The sequence below is a fragment of the Amblyraja radiata genome, chromosome 16, assembly GCF_010909765.2.
Source record: "Amblyraja radiata isolate CabotCenter1 chromosome 16, sAmbRad1.1.pri, whole genome shotgun sequence".
Taxonomy (NCBI): Eukaryota; Metazoa; Chordata; class Chondrichthyes; order Rajiformes; family Rajidae; genus Amblyraja; species Amblyraja radiata.
The window spans coordinates 18,690,625-18,712,698 of NC_045971.1; the positions used below are offsets into that span (position 1 = coordinate 18,690,625).

The following is a 22,074-nucleotide window of genomic DNA, read 5'->3' on the forward strand; positions in this document are numbered from 1 at the left end:
CTATCCATGTACCGTTTCAATTTAAAAGTCTTTTAAATGTTGTTATTGTACTTGCCTCAACTACTTCCTCTGGCAGCCCGCTCCATATACCCACCACATTTTGTGTAAAAGTTGCCACTTGGGTTCCTATTAAATCTTTCCCTTCTCACCTTAAAACTATATCCTTAAGTTCTTCATTTCCCAACTCTGGGGTGGGGGTTGGGGAAGACTATGCCTTCATCCTATCTATGGCTGCCGTGAAGAGAGAGTGGACGCTGGCGCGCTTTGGCTGCCGCTGCTCTTTCTTCACACTGTGTATTTGATTTTCTGTTTTTGGATTGAATTCTGTTTTTAATTTGTGTCTCTGTGATGTCTTTTTTACCTGTTCTATTCCGATTATATGTTTTTATTCCGATTACTATGTAAGGTGTCCTTGAGATGTCTGAAAGGCGCCCATTAAATAAAATTTATTATTATTATTATTATCCCCTTCATGATTTTATACCCCTCTGTAAGATGACCCCTCTGGTGACTGTCTTGTTTATGACCACTTGGCAACTGGTTTTGTTTTGTTTGTCGGTCATTATCGTGTCGCCAACCTGCAATCTGATCCACTTGTAGAAAACATGTGTGAGGTAGTTGTGTTAATGTTTGAATGGAAACTCAGTAACATACTTTCTTTTCCTCAATTGATTGAAGGGCCAGGTTTCTCTCAATTGATTGAAAGTACAAGGTTGTGCCTAGAATCATTTAGATGGGATATCACAGGTTTTGGATGGAGACTTTGCTATTGGGCACTGCAATTACTTAGAACGTACAACAGTATAGCAGAAGAATGGGCCGATCGACCCATATTGTCTATGATGAACATGATGCCAAGTTAAAGTAATCTTGTCTACCTGCATGCAATCCATATCCCTCCATTCCCTGCATATCGGGATGCGCTTGCCCAAAAACGTATTAAATGCCAACTTTTGTATCTGCACCATCTCCCTGGCAGTGTATTCCGGGCACCCACCAGCCTCTATGCAAAACAAACTTGCCCCACACTGCTCTTTTAAACATAGCCCTTCTTACCTTAAAACCAGTTGCTAATTTTTTTGCAGCTTTTCGCGCAGCTGCAAGGAAAGTGACTTGAAAGGGCACCACATCTCCCAGCGCAAGAGTACACATCAACCCCTTGGCAACTACAGGGGCCACCAGAGGTACCACCACCGATGCCGATTTTCATCTTTGTCAAATAGTACTTGACCAAGGTCTCAGCTGCAAGAGGGAGACAAAAGGTAGATGAGAGACGAGGAATCTTTACTCTGCAAGGATTACGCAGCAAACACTTTAACAATACATTTCTCATTGTCCACTCTCCCAGGTACAGGTACAGGTATCTCTTCATCATCATCATCGTTGAAAACATTAGCGACGCAGTGGTGCTGGTTTCCGACACTGGGGCACGGTGACAGACTCACCACACATCTCTGTCCTCCATGCAGCTGGCAAGCTTCTCTTTTGTCTCTACACATGCATCTTCCATCAATGTCTTCAGCATCGTCTTGATTGGCCGTCCCGGGTCACGTCTTCCATGGGTGGGTTCCCACAACACAACCTTGTTTGCTGGCATTTCTGGGTGGCGGTGGCAGTGACCAGCGAGCCTCATCCTTCTCCACCTGATCTTCTCGGTCAGAGGTGGATTCTCCCCATAGAGCTGGGCGTTGCTGCTGTGGTCCCTCCAACTGACATTTTGAACTTTTCTGAGTGTAGGTACCATCGAGAGACTTGGACAGTGCTCGAGTGAGAGTCCATGCCTCACACCCGTACAATAATATGGTCTCCACAGTTGCATGGAAGAATCTCAGTTTGAGACCCTTAGACGTCCGAGAAGTCCAGATTTACGCCATGTTGTTGAGGGCTTTCCGTGCGAGCGCTTTCCAGACCTTGATGTCATTCTCCGAGCTCTGCATCCTCGCTCCCAGGTACTTGGTCCTCCACTTTCTTGAGAGATGCACTGCCACTGGTCTTGAGAGGCTCGTGGTCACCAACGTTGTACGCCATGTACTCCGTCTTCTTGGCATTGAGGTGGAGGCCCACTTTCCTGCACTCCGTCTCGACCCTGCCGAGCAGCTCCTGTGCATCCCTAATCTGGTCTGACAGCAGGACGATGTCACCAGCGAAGTTGAGGTCTGACAAGTTGACTGGCCCGATTCTTCTCTAACGCCTTGGGGTGATTGTAAAGCCTCATGTTCTCATGTTCCTTGAGCGCCTGCCTTATGGCATAATCAAGGACAATGACGAAGAGAAAGGGTGCCAGGGGGTCTCGCTGTAAGACCCCCGCGAAGATCGCGAACCATTTTGCTCTCGCCATCCGGGGTGACAACCTTGGCCATGGTGCCCAAGTACATATCCTCAATTGCTCTAAGGAGACGAGGAGGGATACCGTAAGCCTTCAAAATCCTCATCAATTTGCATAGGGTGGTAAAGAAAGCTTTTGGTATGCTAGCCTTTATAAATCAGAGCATTGAGTATAGAAGCTGGGATGTAATGTTAAAATTGTACAAGGCATTGGTGAGACCAAATCTGGAGTATGGTGTACAATTTTGGTCGCCCAATTATAGGAAGGATGTCAACAAAATAGAGAGAGTACAGAGGAGATTTACTAGAATGTTGCCTGGGTTTCAACAACTAAGTTACAGAGATAGGTTGAATAAGTTAGGTCTTTATTCTCTGGAGCGCAGAAGGTTAAGGGGGGACTTGATAGAGGTCTTTAAAATGATGAGAGGGATAGACAGAGTTGATGTGGACAAGCTTTTCCCTTTGAGAATAGGGAAGATTCAAACAAGAGGACATGACTTTAGAATTAAGGGACAGAAGTTTAGGGGTAACATGAGGGGGAACTTCTTTACTCAGAGAGTGGTAGCTGTGTGGAATGAGCTTCCAGTGGAAGTGGTGGCTGCAGGTTCGTTGGTATCATTTAAAAATAAATTGGATAGGCATATGGATGAGAAGGGAATGGAGGGGTATGGTATGAGTGCAGGCAGGTGGGACTAAGGGAAAAAAGTTGTTCGGCACAGACTTGTAGGGCCGAGATGGCCTGTTTCCGTGCTGTAATTGTTATATGGTTATATGGTTATATCGATGAATCAAGTCAAATGCCTTCTTGAAGTCTATGAAGTTTAGGAGGCCGGCAGGTTGTTATTCTTCACCTCTTCAATGATTCTTTGCAGGCCAAGGATCTGTGTGACCGCGCTCCTCTTCTCTCTGAAGCCGTTCTGATTGTAATGTAGCTTTGGGTCGATAGCAGCCCTAATCCGGTTGAGAATCAAGCGGTTGTAGACTTTGGCCATAACACATGTCAGGCTGATGCCACAATAGTTGTCAGTCTTGTTCAGGCTCCCAGATTTGGGGAAGGGGATGATGTTGGATTGTGACCACTGTGTTGTCTTATTCGTCATTAGCGCTGCGTTGCAGAACTTGAGCATGATGTCGTCGGGCTCACAGTTTTTCAACACCTCTGGAGGGATGTTATCAGGGCCTGGACTCTTCCCTTGCTTCAGCAAGGTCTTCACTTTTCGCAGCTCCTCCATGGTGAAGGGGTTGTCGTGAATCTGTGCATCCATGAGGACAGTCTCGATCTCCTCGTCTTCCTCAGTGACAGTTGGAGGAGACCCAAGCAAGTTCTTGAAGTGGGTGAACCAAGTGTTGATTCGGTCCTCTGGAGAGTTCCTGTTGACTTGACCTGACTTGGCCTTCTTCCTGCCACTGATCTCGTTCACGACCCTCCCTTCATCGCTATACCGCTTGCCATTGTTGGCTGCCTCTATCATTCTCGCTACCTCCTCCTCCTTCAGTTTGTCGTACACCTCAAAGAGTTGGAATTTGGTCGCCTCCAGGTCCACCTTGTGCTGCTCCATCCTGCTCCTAGTGTAGGCCTCCTGGCATTCAACAACTTTCCGTGCTGCAACAACTTCCGGGTGCTCAGAGTTGCGACTTGTCTTCACACGCTTCACTTTGGGTAGACTCTTCATTGCTTCAGAGTTGGCCTCTATGAACTGTTCGTAGCGAGCCGTAGCATTTTCCCTCTTATCTTTTGCAGCTTGGTTTCTGGTAGACAATTGCACTGAGAGAATTGGCCAGTGTAAAATGCAGATTGACCCAGCACACAAACCAATCTGCACACTCACGCAATGGCTTTGACAACTGATAAAGTCCTGCCCCAGCCATTAATAAAAACAGCACAAATATCTCCTGATCTCAACAGCTTGAAAGAAATTTTATTAATAATTGCAGAAAGGCTTTAAAAAACAGGATAGAGAATAGAGAATGTCAGTGATCTGAGAAAACTTCAAGTTTCAAATTATATCTAAGTTTCTCAACAGTTTCAGTATCCAGTCCCACCTTCACCTTGGTTAATAAACAATGTAAATCAACCCATTTGGAGACACACAAAAACTGCAACTGGAATCTTGAGCAAAACACCAGGTGCTGGGCAATCTCTTGCGGGTCCAGAAGCATCCTTGGAGGGAACTGACAGATGACGTTTCGGGTTGGGAACCTTCTTCAGACCAGATCCTCCTCAATCTGTAGTCTGGAGAAGAGTCCCGACCCAAAACATTGTCTGCCCATTCCCTCCACTGATGCTGCCTGACCCACTGAGTTCCTCCAGCACTTTGTGTTGAACCCATTTTGGGATTTCTGTATATGTGGGATGTCTAATCACAAATCAAATGCCTGAACAGTGTTTTTACAGTTAAAAAAATTACTGATGTTTATCAAGGTCTTTCTGAAAATTTTTAAAAAGCACAAGTAAAATGCAAATTGTTTTGCATTCTGCATCTCATGGGATATGTGTAATTAACAATAGATCTTGAGGAAATTATTCCACTCTTTTCACTTGTCAGAAAGAATAGAAAACCTCATGTGTGCAAAAACCGCATGATTTATTTAGTTTAGTTTAGAGATGTAGTGCTGAAAGGCCCTTCGGCCCACCGAGTCCGCACCGACCAGCGATCCCTGCACATTTTTTAAAGATGTTTTTATTGCATGACTTCGATGTTACACCAGAGTTTAAGCATTTGTTCATTCTGGAGAATAAATTTATTTGCTGTGGAAATAAATGTTTACTAAGTAGTCGGTCAAATCTGACACCTTTTTGTTCTTTTATTGTTCTTTGGCATTGTCTGAGTAAGACTGCGTATAAAAAGGGCAGAGCATCTTTTTGTTGTTGAAAGTCAGTCGACCGCACCCAGGCTTCATGCTAGCATGGCCAAGTAGCCAACTTACAACTATGAAACCAGTGAAAGTTGTCTCAGTGGGAAGAGTGAGTCTCTTCTTGCTTATTGTACCATGCCTTAGTTGCTGGATAATTACAATATCAGTGTGGAGTCATGGAGTCATGCAACACAAGAACAGGGGCAACGTTAGCGTTACTGCCTTATGGGCCCGTTCCACTTACGCAACTTTTTAGGCTACTACAGGAGACTATACAGGCACCACATGGTCGCCACATGTTCGTTGGTGGTTGCTGGTGAGTTGCTTTCATGGTCGTGAGGAGTTCCCACATTCTGGGAACTAGTCGCGGCCTCATTATGGTCGCCGAGAATTTTTCAACATGCTGAACAATTAGCGGCGACTAGAATAAAGCTGCCATGGAGAGTAGCGAGAATTCTCATGCCTGGGTGGGCCGCTAGGAGGTCCTAGTGGATTGTCAGGAGGTTGAAGGTTCTCTTAGTTTCTCATAGGTTGTAGCTGATGCAGACCGGTGAATTTCATTGGCTCATTGGGGAACAAAAAAAGCAGTAGTTTTCAGAACCAAGGATAACTGACCAGTAATGTTAAATGTCCGCTGAACTCCACAGCTGTGTATCTCTGGCTTATTAAAAGTTGTCTGGCTTCTTAAAAGTTGTCTCCACTCCTTCTCCTTCCTTCTCCCCCCCCCCCCCCCCCCCCCTCTTTTAAAGGACTTACTGTACACTGTACTTTAGCTGTCTTAATTATAGCACCAACCTTCCTGTTCATCCAGGTGTGTGTCTGTATCACCTTGGCTTTGCACCGTGAATTTCAGACAGTGCACCCCCCACTCGCCCTGGCCCCCGCCTTTGCGATGTGTGTGTGTGTGTGTGTGTGTGTGTGTGTGTGTGTGTGTGTGTGTGTGTGTGTGTGTGTGTGTGTGTGTATGTGTGTGTGTGTGTGTGTGTGTGTGTGTGTGTGTGTGTGTGTGTGTGTGTGTGTGTGTGTGTGTGTGTGTGTGTTCCACTCTGCCCGTTGCCGGTTTTTCAGGCGACTGCCAGCAACTTGACAATCGCCGGCAGACCGCTGACAAATCGCCAAAGTGGGACAGGCCCATTACAGTGCTTGCAGTGCCAGAGACCTGAGTTTGACCCCGACTACGTTCTCCCCATGGCCGTGTGGGTTTTCTCCGAGATCTTTGTATAAGTGTAAATTGTTCCTAGAGTGTGTAGGCTTGTGTTAATGTGCGGGGATCACTGGTCGGTGCGGACTCGGTGGGCTGAAGAACCTGTTTTCGCGCTGTATCTCTGAACTAAACTAAACTAAACTAAAGAGGCCCTTCGGCCCCACCTGTCCGTGCCAATCTAGATGCCCCATCAGAGCCGGTCCCATTTGTTTCTCCTATCTCGGCAAGCTGCAGTTTTTTGAACTCAACATCAAATCCCACAATATCTTGCTTTCTCTGTCCGTATCAGAACTGGTCAGCTGATGCATGACATTTCTCTTTCAGCCCAGCTTGTCATGTTCTACATTTCACAAATGTAATATTCCTTTGCTTGTTTTCTCACTCTCCAACTAGCTCATTGACAGCTTATCCACATGGCAAAAAAAGAAATTGTTGGAGGAACTCAGTGGGCCAGGCAGCATCAGTGGAGGGAATGGACAGAGGACATTTTGGGGCGGAATCCTTCATGAGACCTGACATGAAACGTCTTCTGTCCATTCTATCACGGATGCCACCTGACCTCCTGAGTTCCTCCAGCATTTCGTGTCTCTCCTCAAGATTCCAGCACCTGCAGTTTTATGTGTCTCCATTATCCTCCTGGCAATCTGGCTTTCCTTTTCAGAAATGTTATTTTTGTCATATCATCTGACCTCCAACCTCTACAACTTAAAATCAATTTGTTTTCTCTAATTTCACTCAGTTCTGACAGATTCATATTCTTTGACCCAAAGCATTAACTTTATTTCTCTTTCCATGGAAGCTGCCCAACCTGCTGAGTTTTTCAAGTATATTCGGACATATTATTTTGCCCCAGCACCATGCAGTTCGAACACTGTCATTAAGAGGTAATATTTATATACTTACGATCATCTTGTAGCTCAAATTCAATGGGATAATGATCTGAGACTCTTTTGCCCTGTAAAGAGAATTATATCTAAAGCTTGCAGTATGTATATTGATCAAATATTCTTATTTCTCACATCTAATCAAAGACCAAATATTGCGGATGCTTTCTGAACTTATGATGGAAGGATTGAGTCAAATTTCTGATATCTTAGATCGCGCATGGATCCCTATCACGTATATCTCCTCAACTCATTTGATGACTTTAGACATTTTCACAGGATGACCAGTGCGATTTCTGAAGATGTTTTCTATGGAGAACTAGCCTCTGAGAAGAGACCAATTGGGAACCTACATCCAATTATTGAAGACATCTGTAAGAGGGAGTTAGAAGCATCGGAAGTCAAGATGGAAAACCAGGAGGTAGCTACCTGGGAATGCAGTCTATGGAACCACAAACTCTGAAAAGGCTTCCCAGAAAGAAAAGAGAAGCAAATGCTACATGCAAAGGGGGGAGAAAAAAAAAGCCCTCAGAAGGAATAAACATGGTACAGATACCATATACAGCTAAGTCCACCTAGAGATATACTTGATCTAATAGAGCTGTCATTCCCATCTGGGCCTTTATAACTAAGGCAAACACTGCTCTCCAGCAATGGAAGGCACTCTCGTAGGCACATGACCATCATCTGTCAAGGTGCTTACACAGATATAATGCACCCAAATTAACTACTTCAATCTGTGTCTTTGGTATTTTGTTGGTAAATAGTTTATAGATTAATAGATAGATATATGGATAGGAAAGGTTTAGAGGGATATGAGCCAAATGTGGGCAAATGAAACCAGCCCAGAGTGCCAACTTGGTTAGAATGAACAGGGTGAGCCAAAGAGCCTGTTTTTGTTGTACACTGCTCTAGGACTCAAACAGCATTTAGAAATAGGATTTCTCTTCCAGGTTAATAAAAATGCCCAACATTTTTTATTCTTACTGTGTGATATGAGAGGTTGAAAGCTCTCTGGAAATTGAAAGCTTTTGCTGAGCCAGGAACTATGGTGTCAATGAGTCCTTCCCCGGTCACCACAAACCTAAGGAATGAATATAATGTCACATTACGATCAGAATGACTAAATACATGCAATACAAATACTTGAATCTCTGTGTTCTGGACAGTACCTGTCATAGGCACAGTGTGTGTTTGTGTTAAATGTGGTATCGACTTCATCTCCAATCAACCAATGGAAAATAGGATATCGACGCAATCGTATGTTGGGCCAATCTTTGTCTGTGACGTAGCGACAAGCTGCATTGTAATCTCCGAGGATCAGGATGTCCTGCATCAGCAATCAAGAGACAATAAAGTGCTTAGAGAAAATAGACACAAAATGCTGGAGTAACTCAGCAGGATAGGCAGAATCTCTGGATAGAAGCAATGGGTAACGTTTTGGGTCGAGACCAGTGATGGAAATGGGGGGGTTCGCAGGGGGATGGCGTTCCCCTAGTTTTCAATTTCCAGCTCGGGTTTAATCAGTACTGCAGAAAGATGCGAGTCGTTTATCACTTTAATCAACTCAGACGAAAACTATTTATTAACTGCCACTGTTACCACTTGTTAACAGCCAGTAGTTAACAGGCAGTAGTTATACAATGTGTCACCAATACATCGATCCACATTCCTCAGTAAATGTATTACTCAGACCATGTGTTAATGACACCGCGTTCCTTTGAATACAATCCAAGGGAGAATTTCTTAAACTCACTATCAGGGCTACCGGACCGTGAGCACGGGCTCAGGCAAAGTCATGTTATTTTATTATTCCACATTATTTTATTTGCCGCCATGCCGCTGTGCCTCTCTGCCGCTGTCCTCCCTGCCTCCGTGCCTTCCTGCCCCCCTGCCTCCGTGCTCCCTGCCTCCGTGCCTCTGTGCCTCTGTGCCCCCCCTTCCTCTGTGCCCCCCCTGTCTCTGTGCCCCCCCTGTCTCTGTGCCCCCCTCTGCCCCTCTCCCCCTCTCTGCCGCTGTGCCGCTCTGCCCCTCTCTCCCGCTCTCTCTGTTTTTATGTAGAGGGGTAATAGAGAAGTGCTCCGGACCGCGAGCTCACTGACTGAATGATACAGACGTCCTGACTGAAAATCACACCCTTCCGATCAATTATTTTAGGGTAAGCCTTTCTAGAGAACATGCTACTTTTTGCTTTGCCCATTTCCAAAATATAGAATTTTGAATTTGGCATTTGATTGGTACAAGGAGACTACAAAGCTCGTAATATCTATGTTTTTTACGCACTGTAACATTCTACATTTCTACTTTTGGGTATGTATATGGCAATTATGGCTCATGGAATTTTTTCCCACACTTCTAGTTATATTCGTAACAACATATTTAAATGTTAAATTTTGTATCTTTCCCAACCCCTTATAAAATGCCTGAAAAAGGGACCTGACCCTAAACGTCACCTAGCCATTTCCTCCATAGATAGACACAAAATGCAGGAGTAACTCAGCGGGTCAGGCAGCATCTCTGGAGAGAAGGAATAGGTGATGTTTTGGGTCGATACCCTTCTTCGGACCCTCCATAGATCCGGCCTGACCAGCTGAGTTCTCCAGCACTTTATGTTTTGCTCTTAAAATAAATCCTTGGTCCGCTGAAGAAACAACACGATAGACCATTCTGGAAGTGCAAGTTTTGCTGTAAACTTCATACTGTAGAACACATCATAATACACCCTGAGTGATTTAATGTCTATTATGATTGATGAATCTTCTACTATTAATGGGAAAACTGTTAGAAACATAGAAAATAGGTGCAGGAGTAGGCCATTCGGCCCTTCGAGCCTGCACCGCCATTCAATATGATCATGGCTGATCATCCAACTCAGTATCCTGTACCTGCCTTCTCTCCATACCCCCTGATCCCTTTAGCCACAAGGGCCACATCTAACTCCCTCTTAAATATAGCCAACAAACTGGCCTCAACTACCTTCTGTGGCAGAGAATTCCAGAGATTCACCACTCTCTGTGTGAAAAATGTTTTCCTCATCTCGGTCCTAAAAGATTTCCCCCTTATCCTTAAACTGTGACCCCTTGTTCTGGACTTTCCCAACATCGGAAACAATCTTCCTGCATCTAGCCTGTCCAACCCCTTAAGAATTTTGTAAGTTTCTATAAGATCCCCCCTCAATCTTCTAAATTCTAGCGAGTACAAACCGAGTCTATCCAGTCTTTCTTCATATGAAAGTCCTGACATCCCAGGAATCAGTCTGGTGAACCTTCTCTGTACTCCCTCTATGGCAAGAATGTCTTTCCTCAGGTTAGGAGACCAAAACTGTACGCAATACTCCAGGTGTGGTCTCACCAAGACCCTGTACAACTGCAGTAAAACCTCCCTGCTCCTATACTCAAATCCTTTTGCTATGAATGCTAACATACCATTCGCCTTCTTCACTGCCTGCTGCACCTGCATGCCTACTTTTAATGACTGGTGTACCATGACACCCAGGTCTCGTTGCATCTCCCCCTTTCCTAATCGGCCACCATTCAGATAATAGTCTACTTTCCTGTTTTTGCCACCAAAGTGGATAACCTCACATTTATCCACATTATACTGCATTGTTCTGGTAGTCTGCTTGAGAGCAGCAGTTGGTGAAACTTCCCAACCTGTATTATTCTATTTTGATTTAGAACATATGAAACTTGGTGCAAATGCAAAATCTATATATGATGGACTTCTAAGTTGCTTACAAAGAGGTGGTTTTTCAATACAGTACCTAAAGAAAATGTGATATCACTTGTAACTGACGGTGCATCAGTAATGTTAGGACGAAATGCAGGGCTTGTAAACTATTTCTTGATGATTTCCCTAATGCAACTGTTTGGCACTGTGCCAGTCACAGGCTTGAACTCAGTGCAGGTGATGCTATAAGTGAAGTTGCAGGTTTGAATCATTTTCAGATATTTTGTGATATATTGTATTCCTTATATCATAGGTCTCCTAAGAATCAGGATGAGTTAACTGCATGCGCTGATGCTCTTCACTGTCTATTGTTGAAAATTGGTCGTGTTTTCAGTGTGAGATGGGTTGCTTCGTCTTACCGCATTGTAAAGGCAATGTGGCAGCCTTATAAAGCTATTTGGGAGCATTTAGTAAAAGCAAGCTGTGATGCTTCAAGATCTAGTGCAGAAAGAGCAAAGTACGAGGGGCTGAGAAAAGTATTAGAATCATCAGCTTTCGTAAATAATTTGGGCTTGTTGATGGACAGTTTGCTAGAGTTGTCTGAATTATCACTTGAACTACAGAACAGAAATTGTACACTTAGTAAAGCACATGAGGCAATTAAACGAATTATCAAGGTTCTTGAATGTCAAATCAAATCTCCTTCTTTCAACTCCGCAACATCGCGCGCTGCTGAAAGACTCATCCATGCCTTCATCTCCTCCCGACTGGACTACTGCAACTCACTTCTCCTTGGCATCAGCTCCACCTACATCAACCGACTCCAACTGGTCCAGAACGCAGCCGCCCGACTCATCACCCACACCAAATCCTGGCATCACATCACTCCAGTCCTCAAACAACTTCACTGGCTTCCCATCTCCCACCGGATCAACTGCAAAATCCTGATCCTCACCTACAAAGCCCTCCACCATCTGGCCCCCCCTTATCTCACTGACCTCCTCTCCCCCTACCAACCCTCACGGTCCCTCAGATCCACATCAGCCGGTCTCCTCTCCATCCACAAGTCCAACCTCCGCAGTTTTGGGGACAGAGCCTTCTCTAGGGCAGCTCCCAGGCTCTGGAACTCCCTCCCCCAACTGATCCGCAATTCTGTGTCCCTCACCATCTTCCAGTCCCGCCTCAAGACCCATCTCTTCACCTCTGCCTATCCTTAGCCCCACGTCCCCCTCCCTTTTCATCTGTGCATTAATTGCCTCATATTGTGTTTTGTATTGAATTCCGTCTTTACTTTGTGTACTAGTCATGTCTCTACTATTTATTTCATTCCCCTTACATGTTTTTCCTCTACCTGCTAAATTTTTGTAAGGTGTCCTTGAGACTCTTGAAAGGCGCCCATAAATAAAGTGTATTATTATTATTATTAAATAGAGAAGCCAGGAACATTTTATACTCAAGTGGAGAAAGCAACAAGCCAGATGATATTTAATGGAATACATTTGAGAGCTGGTAAAGTATCTACTATACGTAGACAACATTTTTTGAGGAGTTTGGTCAATAATATGAAATCCAGGCTGCTTGAACATACAACAGCTTCCAATGATAAATGTAAAAAGTTTATTAACGTTGAAATATTTAGATATTAACAATATTCCAGAAGATTCACTTTTTTACCTTTGGGGATAATGATGTAGAAGAAATGGCAGAACAATTTGGCTTAAATGGTCGGCTTTGTGTCAGGGCCTTCAGAGAATTCAAGGAATCTAAAGGGGAAGATAGCTACTGCAGATTTTCAGCAGCTGCTAACGGCTGCAAATACAATTCCGGTATCAACAGCAGAATGTGAAAGAAGCTTCAGTGGCATGAATTTCTGTATGTATCACAATAGTAATAATGTACGCATTGAGCTATCTAGAACTGACCAGATACACTAAACTAACTAGATAATTTTAATCGATCATATGAAGTTAAGTTGGGATAAGATTTACTAATTTTTCTGCCCCAAATTCATCAAAGGTGAGCAATGTTAAAAAAAAAAAGTCCTCATGCTGTTCCCGGGCTGTATCTTTAAAGTAAAGGTTCTCATGCAATTTAGATGCCAATCGATAAAGGATTCAAAACATGTTTGGTTTTACTCCGTGCTATTTTTGATTTTTAATAAATTCCCATCCAGTTCCTGGTCAGTTCATCGGTAATGTATTTATGCATACTTTTGCAGAATAGAGACATTCTTTACATTGGCTCCCATAAGATAGGCCCCAGTTACAGACTGGCTGATCCAAGCCTAGCATTGTGCCACCTATGGAGCCCTACAGGCTGAGTTGAGTCCACAAATATCTGTTTGCTGTATAAAAGGATGCTGGCATGTTTGGGGATCCTCAAATGCCAAAGGCTAACTAGCTTTAACCTGTTCAGTGTCACCCCTGAGCATACTCGGGTCATGGCAAATTGTTAAAAAAAACTTGGCAGTGAACGGGTTAATGTCATAATAATTATTGGCTGGAACTATATTTTACCTGTCCGAGCCATTCTTTTGGTTTGTCTATATTTCTTCTCCTTCTGGGACTATTAGGTCGGTGAACCTCAACCTTTGTCTCCTACTCCATCCATCTGTCGAACTAACCTCCCCCATCTGTATCCATCTATCACGTGTGGAGACAAGGAACTACATATGCTGTATAGTATACAAAAGGACACAGCATTAACTCAGCAGGTCAGGCAGCATGTGCAGAGGACATGGGTAGGTGAGATTTCGGATTGAAGAAGCGTCTCGACCCGAAACGCCACCTATCCATGTTCTCCAGAGATGCTGCCTGGCCTGCTTAGTTACTCCAGCACATTGTATCCTTTTCTATCTATCACTTGCCAGGTTTGTCCCACCTCTGCCTCTTTACTAGCTTTCTTCCCCACTCCTACAGTCAGTCTGAAGCAGAGTCCTCACCCAAAACATCACCTATCCATGCCTTCCACAGATGCTGTCTGACCTGCTGAGTTACACTGAGCACCCTTGTGTTTTGCTCAGGATTTTGATCCTCAGTTTGACAAATTGATGCCCAAAAATTCAACATTCTTAGAACTAGGGTTTGTTTTTTTTTCATTTGATGCGTGACAATTTAGTAAGCTTTATGGAACAGCAACACAATGACACAAAATTGTGACAATGACAACGTTGTTTGCCAGTGTTCAGCCTTCCACATGATGGAGTAGAGTGACATGGATCTGTAGCTAAAGTTCACCAAATGTCATACTTCTGTTCTGGGTTGCATAACAATAGAGATATGAAGCAGGATTCCACCTTCCTCACAGAGGATAAAGAAAATCTAAGCTGTACTTGGATTCCTATATTATCTTTGGATGTTGGAAGGGTGCAAAAGAGATCCACCTGCATGTTACCCTGACTTGCAGGCTTGAGTTATAGCGAGAGATCGGATAGCCTGGAATGCAGGAGGTCGAGGGGTGACTTCATTGAGGTAGCTGGCAGAGGCTCAGAGAAATAGTGGATTGTAACCAAATTATTGCAAACTTACTGGGGAACTATAAATGACAGGGAAGAGGAAGCCAAAGAAAGTGCAGGTAGCCAGCTTGTTCAGAATAAGCATGAATTAATTTTTTGAGCAGATGGATTTGTGCTTTGTGCCATTATACTGAGTGCATATTTGCTACTAGGCTTTGTCGACCATACCTCTGTATTGAAGTGTTTTCTTGCATCAGCCCAAACATCATACAACGCATCAACCTCTCTGACTGCATAATTTGGACTGGTGTGGATGGCTGCCAGAACAAAGTCCTTCACAACTGTCAATACACATTGTGCCGCATGTTAATAGGAAAGAGTTTGTGAAAGAATGAATGAATGAATGAATGAATGAATGAATGAATGAATGAATGAATGAATGAATGAATGAATGAATGAATACGTTTATTGTCATTGCACAATACTGTGCAACGAAATTCCATTACATCTCCTCCGGTTAAAAACAATACAAACACGACAAACATTGACACATATGTACACTTATTAGTAAAAATAAATAGGTGTTTTAAAAGAATTTAAAAGAATTTAAAAGAATTTGGCGGCATTTCTTAGAATTACATTTTGCTTCCCCAGCATTCTCTGTTGGAATTTAGCTCTTTTATCGCACATGGGTAGAAACTATTCTTTAGTCTACCGGTGCGAGCCTTCAGAGTCCTGAATCGCCTCCCAGAGGGTAGCAGAGTAAAAAGGTGGTTGGCAGGGTGGGATGTGTCCTGCTTGATATTTGTGGCCCGGCGCAAGCATCGGGCCCTATATATGTCATCCAAGGAGGGCAGTTGGGTGTTTGTAATGTTCTGCGCAGTTTTTATAATTCCCTGCAACGCCCTCCTCTCAGCCACAGTACAGCTAGCAAACCACACCAGGATTCCATAGGAGAGGATACTTATTTCTTACAATACACTCATCAAACGTCTTTAAAGGGCAAACAAATTGGCACTAGAGCTATACATAGATCTCTCTTTCATCTTTGGATGTTGGAAAGGGTGCAAAAGAGATTTAGTGACCAGGGCTTGGGGGCTTGGATTAATGGTTAGATAGGCTGGACCTTGTTTTTAGAGCGCCGGAGGCTGAGGGGAGATCTTTTTAAGCAGTACAAGATAATGAAAGGTAGGGATAGACTGAACACTCACAGTAGGTATGTTGCAAAGCGTACCTGAAGCGTCGCTGAAAATCTGTCGCTGCGGGTGTACGCGATTTTGGCGCCGTTTAGAGGGGGGCGGGTTTAAAACGCGATTTTCTCTAGGCTGTTCAAATCGAAGATGTTCAGCCTTGTTAATTATTAACGAAAAATCGCTGGAAGACCCCGTCGCAAAAGCTATTATTAGTTTTAAAGGCCTCGTATAATAGTTATAGTAGTTTAAAAATCAATCTCTAAACCCGCGAACAACGGCAGCCGTCAGGGTCTCATAGAGCAAACCACAGAAGGTATGTAGCTTATTTTTACATTAAAAAGGGCTTCTTAAGATCCCTTTATACAAAGTTTAATATTGCGAGTAGCTCATTTTGGCCCATTATATCCCGCAGTATTTTTCTGGGCATTTGAGGGCACAAATCTAGCGCAATGTGAACGTTCTAAACCAGCGCGTTCACAGGAACCCACTAGAAAGCTGATTTAAAATGGACTTTAATTTACAGCAATTGAACACTAAATTCCTTCTATTTGGCCTATAAATTAATGTAAATGAGATTTTAAAATCATGTTTTATTGTGAATTATTTATGAATATTATTTGCACACTTAGGCTATTTAAAAGTGTTAATCATTTATTAAGAAATGGATAGATGTTTAGATCTAGTAATTGAAGTTTGAAATTAGCTACACTTGGGTAACTAACTAATTATATGCTTTAATTTCAGGTCATCCAAGTAAGATTATTTTATATTTGTTTCAGAATGGTTCAATCTATGATAACTGAAAATTTCATTCAGTTCTCTTAATTTTTAAGAAAGTTATGGGCTTTTGACTGTCCACGATCACAGCTTTTTTGTTACGTCCATAGAAAATCAATAGGGAACAAGATGCTAATTTCCGAGTATGAAAATGGCCATAACTTTTTAAATACATGAGATATGAAAGTTAATTAGGTGTCAAATAAACTTCTTTTTATGCTTTATCTGATGGGATAAATTACAGACTTGATTTTTTAAATCTCAAAATTTTGTAACATTGCTACTCACAGTACTGCTTGATGACTCTATGACTCTTTGGCCACAAATGACAAATAGTACCTGGGACATTGATTTCCACAAAATTGATGATCACAAAGGGGGCAGAACGGCAGGGGCGGGTTCATGCTACAGTGTTAACCTATGCCCCTGTCCCACTTAGGAAACCTGAACGGAAACCTCTGGAGACTTTGCGCCCCACCCAAGGTTTCCGTGCGGTTCCCGGAGGTTGCAGGTGGTTGCCGGAGGTTGCAGGTAGTGGAAGCAGGTAGGGAGACTGACAAAAACCTCTGGGAACCTCCGGGAACCGCACGGAAACCTTGGGTGGGGCGCAAAGTCTCCAGAGGTTTCCGTTCAGGTTTCCTAAGTGGGACAGCCGACAGGGGCATTAGCATCAAAAACCAAAGACAAACTTCTACTGCAGAAAAACACTACTCCAAGGCATCCCCTTCAAGAACCATTAAATATAAACAAAGACATAACATTAAATACATACATTTGACATTTTCACCCAGGGACTCGGTTCCATCTCCCATATGTATGCCTCTCATAACTTTATATAATTCTATCAGGTCTCCGCTCAGCCTCAGCTGTCAGCCTCCACGTTGTATACATGGATTTTGTAAGGCATTTGACAATGGAAACATTTAGACCGGTACGTACATGGATAGGACAGGCTTAGAGTGATATGGGCCAAATGCAGGCAGGTGGGACTCGTATAGATGGGACATCTTGGCCGGTGTGGGAAAGTTGAGCCGAAGGGTCTGTTTCCACACTGTATGGCTTTATGACTCTATAAGTTTGTCCAACCTCTAATCCAGGTAGCGTCTTGATGAACCAATTCTGCACTCTGTCCAAAACCAGGAGCAGCCTTTTTCCCCAAATAAAGAATCAAAGAAATGCTCAGTAATCAGATAAGTAAGCCTTACTTGAGCTGCGTGAGTGAAAGTGCACGATAAAGGGTTCACGCATTCAGTCCCACACTTTTCACACCCATCGTCAAAGTGGTACCATCCCACCGGCTTCAGAATGTTCTCTCTGTCAGAATTAAAACCCAGAGAATGAACTTCATTGACAAAAAAGGTGCATGTGTTCTGAACATGGTCTAAAGAGGTGTTTTTGAATGCTTCTGAACTCTGGCAGATCTAATGCACATGCAATATATTGTTAGATAACCACAGTGGATTTAACCAGAAACATTGACATTTAATGCTTTTGTGAAACTTCACTCAGAATTGAATAGTGCTGACTATGGCTCAGCACTTCAACTTCCCCTCCAACTCCATATCCGACCTCTCTGTCCTAGGTCTCCTCCATGGCCAGAGCGAGTAACACCGGAAATTGGAGGAACAGCACCTCATATTCCGCTTGGGGAGTCTTCATCCTGGGGGCATGAACATTGAATTCTCCCAATTTTGTTAGTCCTTACTGTCTCCTCCCCTTCCTCAGCCCTCCTGCTGTCTCCTCCCATCCCCCAGCCTTCGGGCTCCTCCTCCTTTTTCCTTTCCTCTCCCCAACCCCCCACCCCCCATCAGTCTGAAGAAGGGTTTCTGCCCGAAACGTTGCCTATTTCCTTCGCTCCATAGATGCTGCTGCACCCGCTGAGTTTCTCCAGCTTTTTTGTGTACCTTCGATTTTCCAGCATCTGCAGTTCCTTCTTAAACACTGACTATGTTGTACATATTTACACAATGGGACAGACCTATCACCAATTATTAATTACCTCTGAGAAGATGGTGGTGAATCCTTGACAAAACAATGGCTTGCTTAAAAATCAAACACGTTGTCGTGGGACTGGAATCCATCTACGCTAGATCAATAAGATCATTAATGACTCGGATAGGTTTATATGAAATCTGGTTGGTTGATGCACAACATTACTCGTGCAATTTAAGATTATTCAATTCACCTGTTATTGGGCTGAGGTTAATATTTATGTCAATGGCTGAAAAGTCTGCAGGAGTGTTAACTCAATTAAACTTTACCTCCGAAACTGTCAAGCATAATATTAAACTATGATTTATTACACTGATTTATCATACTGTAATAAAGTAATATTACAGTATGATTTTATCTGAAGAGCCATAATTCCAAATAATACACAAACATTTCTAATGGTTTTTGTCATTGAGTCGTATAGTACTGAAACAGGTCCTTTATCTGACCATCTGTGTACTCATTTGTAGTAAGTTTGTCGATAGTAAAATGCCTTTGGAATTATTTATTCCAAAACAATCTTCATCCAAAATTCAGTCAGTACAGTCACACTAAAGTGATTATTAAATGTTTAAAGAATAAAATGATGAGTAGGAAGAGCAAATGTTTTAAATCTACTAATGACATGCGACTGTAATCCTAAATTATCCCAAAGATGCATTGACCATGCATTGATCCCAATTGAAATGGTGGCAGAGGAGAGAATATTCATGTGAACAGCATTGATGCTCTGAAGAGAGGATTAGATGTCAATTGAAGTGGAACTGGAAGGGAACAACAACATTTCGAGTAACTGAGCAAATTACAGTCACAAAGATATTCTGAATTATGACCATTCCAGGAAGGTGTTTTCAGCTGGATGACATGATGTCTATTTTTTTTTTTACTTTGTATTTCTCTTCACACCTGCTGCCTGACCAGCTGAGTATTTCAAGCATTGTCTATTCAAATGTCAGATTTCCAGCTTTTCATAAAACAATAAATGCTGCGGATGCTGGAATCTGGAACAAAGCACAAAGTGGTGGAGGTACTCAACAGGTCAGACAGCAGATGAGGTTTCAGGTCAGATCTCTTCCATAATATTTTCTGTTTTGTGTCTTTATCAGGATCATCACTGAATATTTTGCGTATCAATCATGAGCTTTCCTCAATGAAAGGATGTCATTACTAATGGGATGGAGGTCCAAACTTAGTTGAGAAAAAGTAACGATTTTGATAGAAGAAATAAACAAATGCTAGCAACATGGCCTGGTTCGTTCCCACTTCCCATAAGTAATGATCTGCCTAATCCCAAGTTTCCGTCAGTACAATGATGGGGGAGTTATAGATGAAATAGTTGAACTAAAATGGACTTACTTGAAAATAAATGCATATTTTTCTCTATAATTTCTACGTCCAAGGCGATCAGAGATGATATAATTGTATTTCAGCACTGAAAATTCAAAAAGAAAATTTAGTGACTTAAAATAATTCAAATGAAAAGTGGGAGACAACATCTGAAAGATTCAAACTATAGCTTCATTCTTGAAAATAAGCTAAATTCCATCTTCAGTGGATGTTATTGGGTTCCTTTAAAATAGTACTCAGTTGTGTGGTGTAAAAGCCCAACGGGAGAGTGGGGAGAGTTAATCAGATTATATTCTGTTCAAAGGAGTAACATTTGATATTGCACAGATTTACAATGTGTAGACTCGTAGATTAGAAGGAATCCCACTTCTGCACCTTCTCTCCGCAATGGTCCACAAATTCAACTACGCCCTAAAGGTTGCTCTGGCTGGGCATTGCAGTGGGATGAAACAGTGAGCATTGGGTCTCAGGCACAAGTAAAGGGGCATAACTGACTGCCTTCACAACTCAGGATTGAGTGAGTTTCTAAATAAGCAAACCGCAAAAGCATTCCAAGGTGGGACAAGAGGATCAGGATGGAGGATGGCATCGGCCAAATGGGCCTGTGCTCTCTCCTGTGTAATGAGGTAGTGCATGAGGGTCTGGTGGCAATGACTGGTTGGGGGCGATTATCCTTTGGTAATGGGGATGGCAAATTGGAATCTTGTGGCAGGAGGAGATGGGAGAGATCTTGACCTGAAATAACTTGACTTACTGATGGGTAATTGTTTCTTTAGAAATGGCCTGTTGTTGGAGACTAATCCAAGTTTGGCTGCAATGCTCCAAGTGAGGAGACACAAGAGACTGCAGTTACTGGAATATTGAGCAAAAATCAAAGTGCCGGATGAACTCAGCAGGTCAGACAGCATCTGTGGAGGGAAAGGGACAGACATCAGTCTGAAGAAGGGTCTCGACCCAAAACGTCAACCATTCCTTCTCTCCAGAGATGCTGCCTGGCCCGCTGAGTTATTCCAGCATTTTGTGTCTACCTTCGATTTAAACCAGCATCTGCAGTTCTTTCCTGGACAGATGATGCTTTGGGTTGGGAAACTTCTTCAAATTGAAGAAGGATCTCAACTTGAAACATCGTCTGTTCATTTCCCTCCACAGATGCTGCCTGATCTGCTGAGTTCATCCGGCACTGATTTTTATACTTCAAAAGGAGGATTGCATAGGAAACTGTGCCATGCTGTGCATCCCAATGAGAACATAAGGCAATTCACACCTGAAAGCTCCCAGTCAAATTTCCAAAGAGGCACCAAATGAACTGGAAATGTTAGTTTTGGTTTTGCTTTTTGGTCGCATAATGCTGCGAAAACGTAGGCCAGAGACCTGGGTTCGATCCCGACTATGGTTTGTACGTTCTCCCTGTGACTGTGTGGGTTTTCTCCGGATGCTCCAGTTTCCTCCCACATTCCAAGGTCGTATAGGTTTGTAGGTTAATTGGCTTCAGTAAAAATTGAAAACTGTCCCTAATGTGTAGGATAGTGCTTGTGTATACGATATGATAAAACATAATTCATCCCCGGAGGGAAATTATTCTGCCAACAATCACAACACACAACAAGGTACAAGAAAAACTTAAAATTAAAAGTGAAAACAAATAGAATAAGACAAGCGACTGTTGGCTGGCTGCTGTGCGTACAGCTCCTTCACCAGAACAAATGAACAAACAAACAAACAAACACAGACTTATCCGCTGGGCAGAGGATTCCAAACAAAAGTGCCCCCCCCCACTTTGTTCTCCTACTGTCCCTCACAGCGGTCCCCCTACACTGGGTCCTCCTTTGTTCTTCACAGTGGTCATTGTCTTTCCCTCCCCCTCTCACGCTCGTTGATTGTGGGTCGATCGCGAGATCCCACCGCCGCCAAGGTTCCGGCCGCCCCTCTTGCCACCGAGGCTCCACCACCGCCGGGGCTCCTGTTGCCGCTGAGGCACCCGCTGCCACTGCCAAGGCTCACTTCGTCGCCACTGCTGAGGCTCCTTTGGCCCAGGCAGGCCTGTGGGGCGAAATGGTCCTACTGGGACGTGTTCCGGTCATCAGCGCCACGGTTGTTCGGCGGGTGGATCGGGCCTGCGCGGCTCCCCAGGACACTTCTGCCGCTCGCATGGCAGTGATTGCTGGTCGACGCGGACTCGGTGGGCCGAAGGGCCCGTTTCCGTACTGTATCGCTCGTGTCAAGTCTAGTATGGCATTACGCAATAACATTTGTTGAGCTAGTCTATCAAACTTTTAGCATCTGAGTTTTAGGTTCTCACTAGAACTGTAGTCCCTCCCACCCATCCATCTTCTCTTCCCATTGGTTTTGAGTGGATACACATGAGGCACTGTG

At 43.5% G+C, this 22,074-nt stretch overlaps 1 pseudogene; it reads right to left on the bottom strand.

Annotated features, from left to right (window-relative positions):
- Nucleotides 1-1,057: 1,057 nt before the first annotated feature.
- On the bottom strand, nucleotides 1,058-21,851 carry LOC116981734 (annotated as a pseudogene).
- Nucleotides 21,852-22,074: the final 223 nt, after the last annotated feature.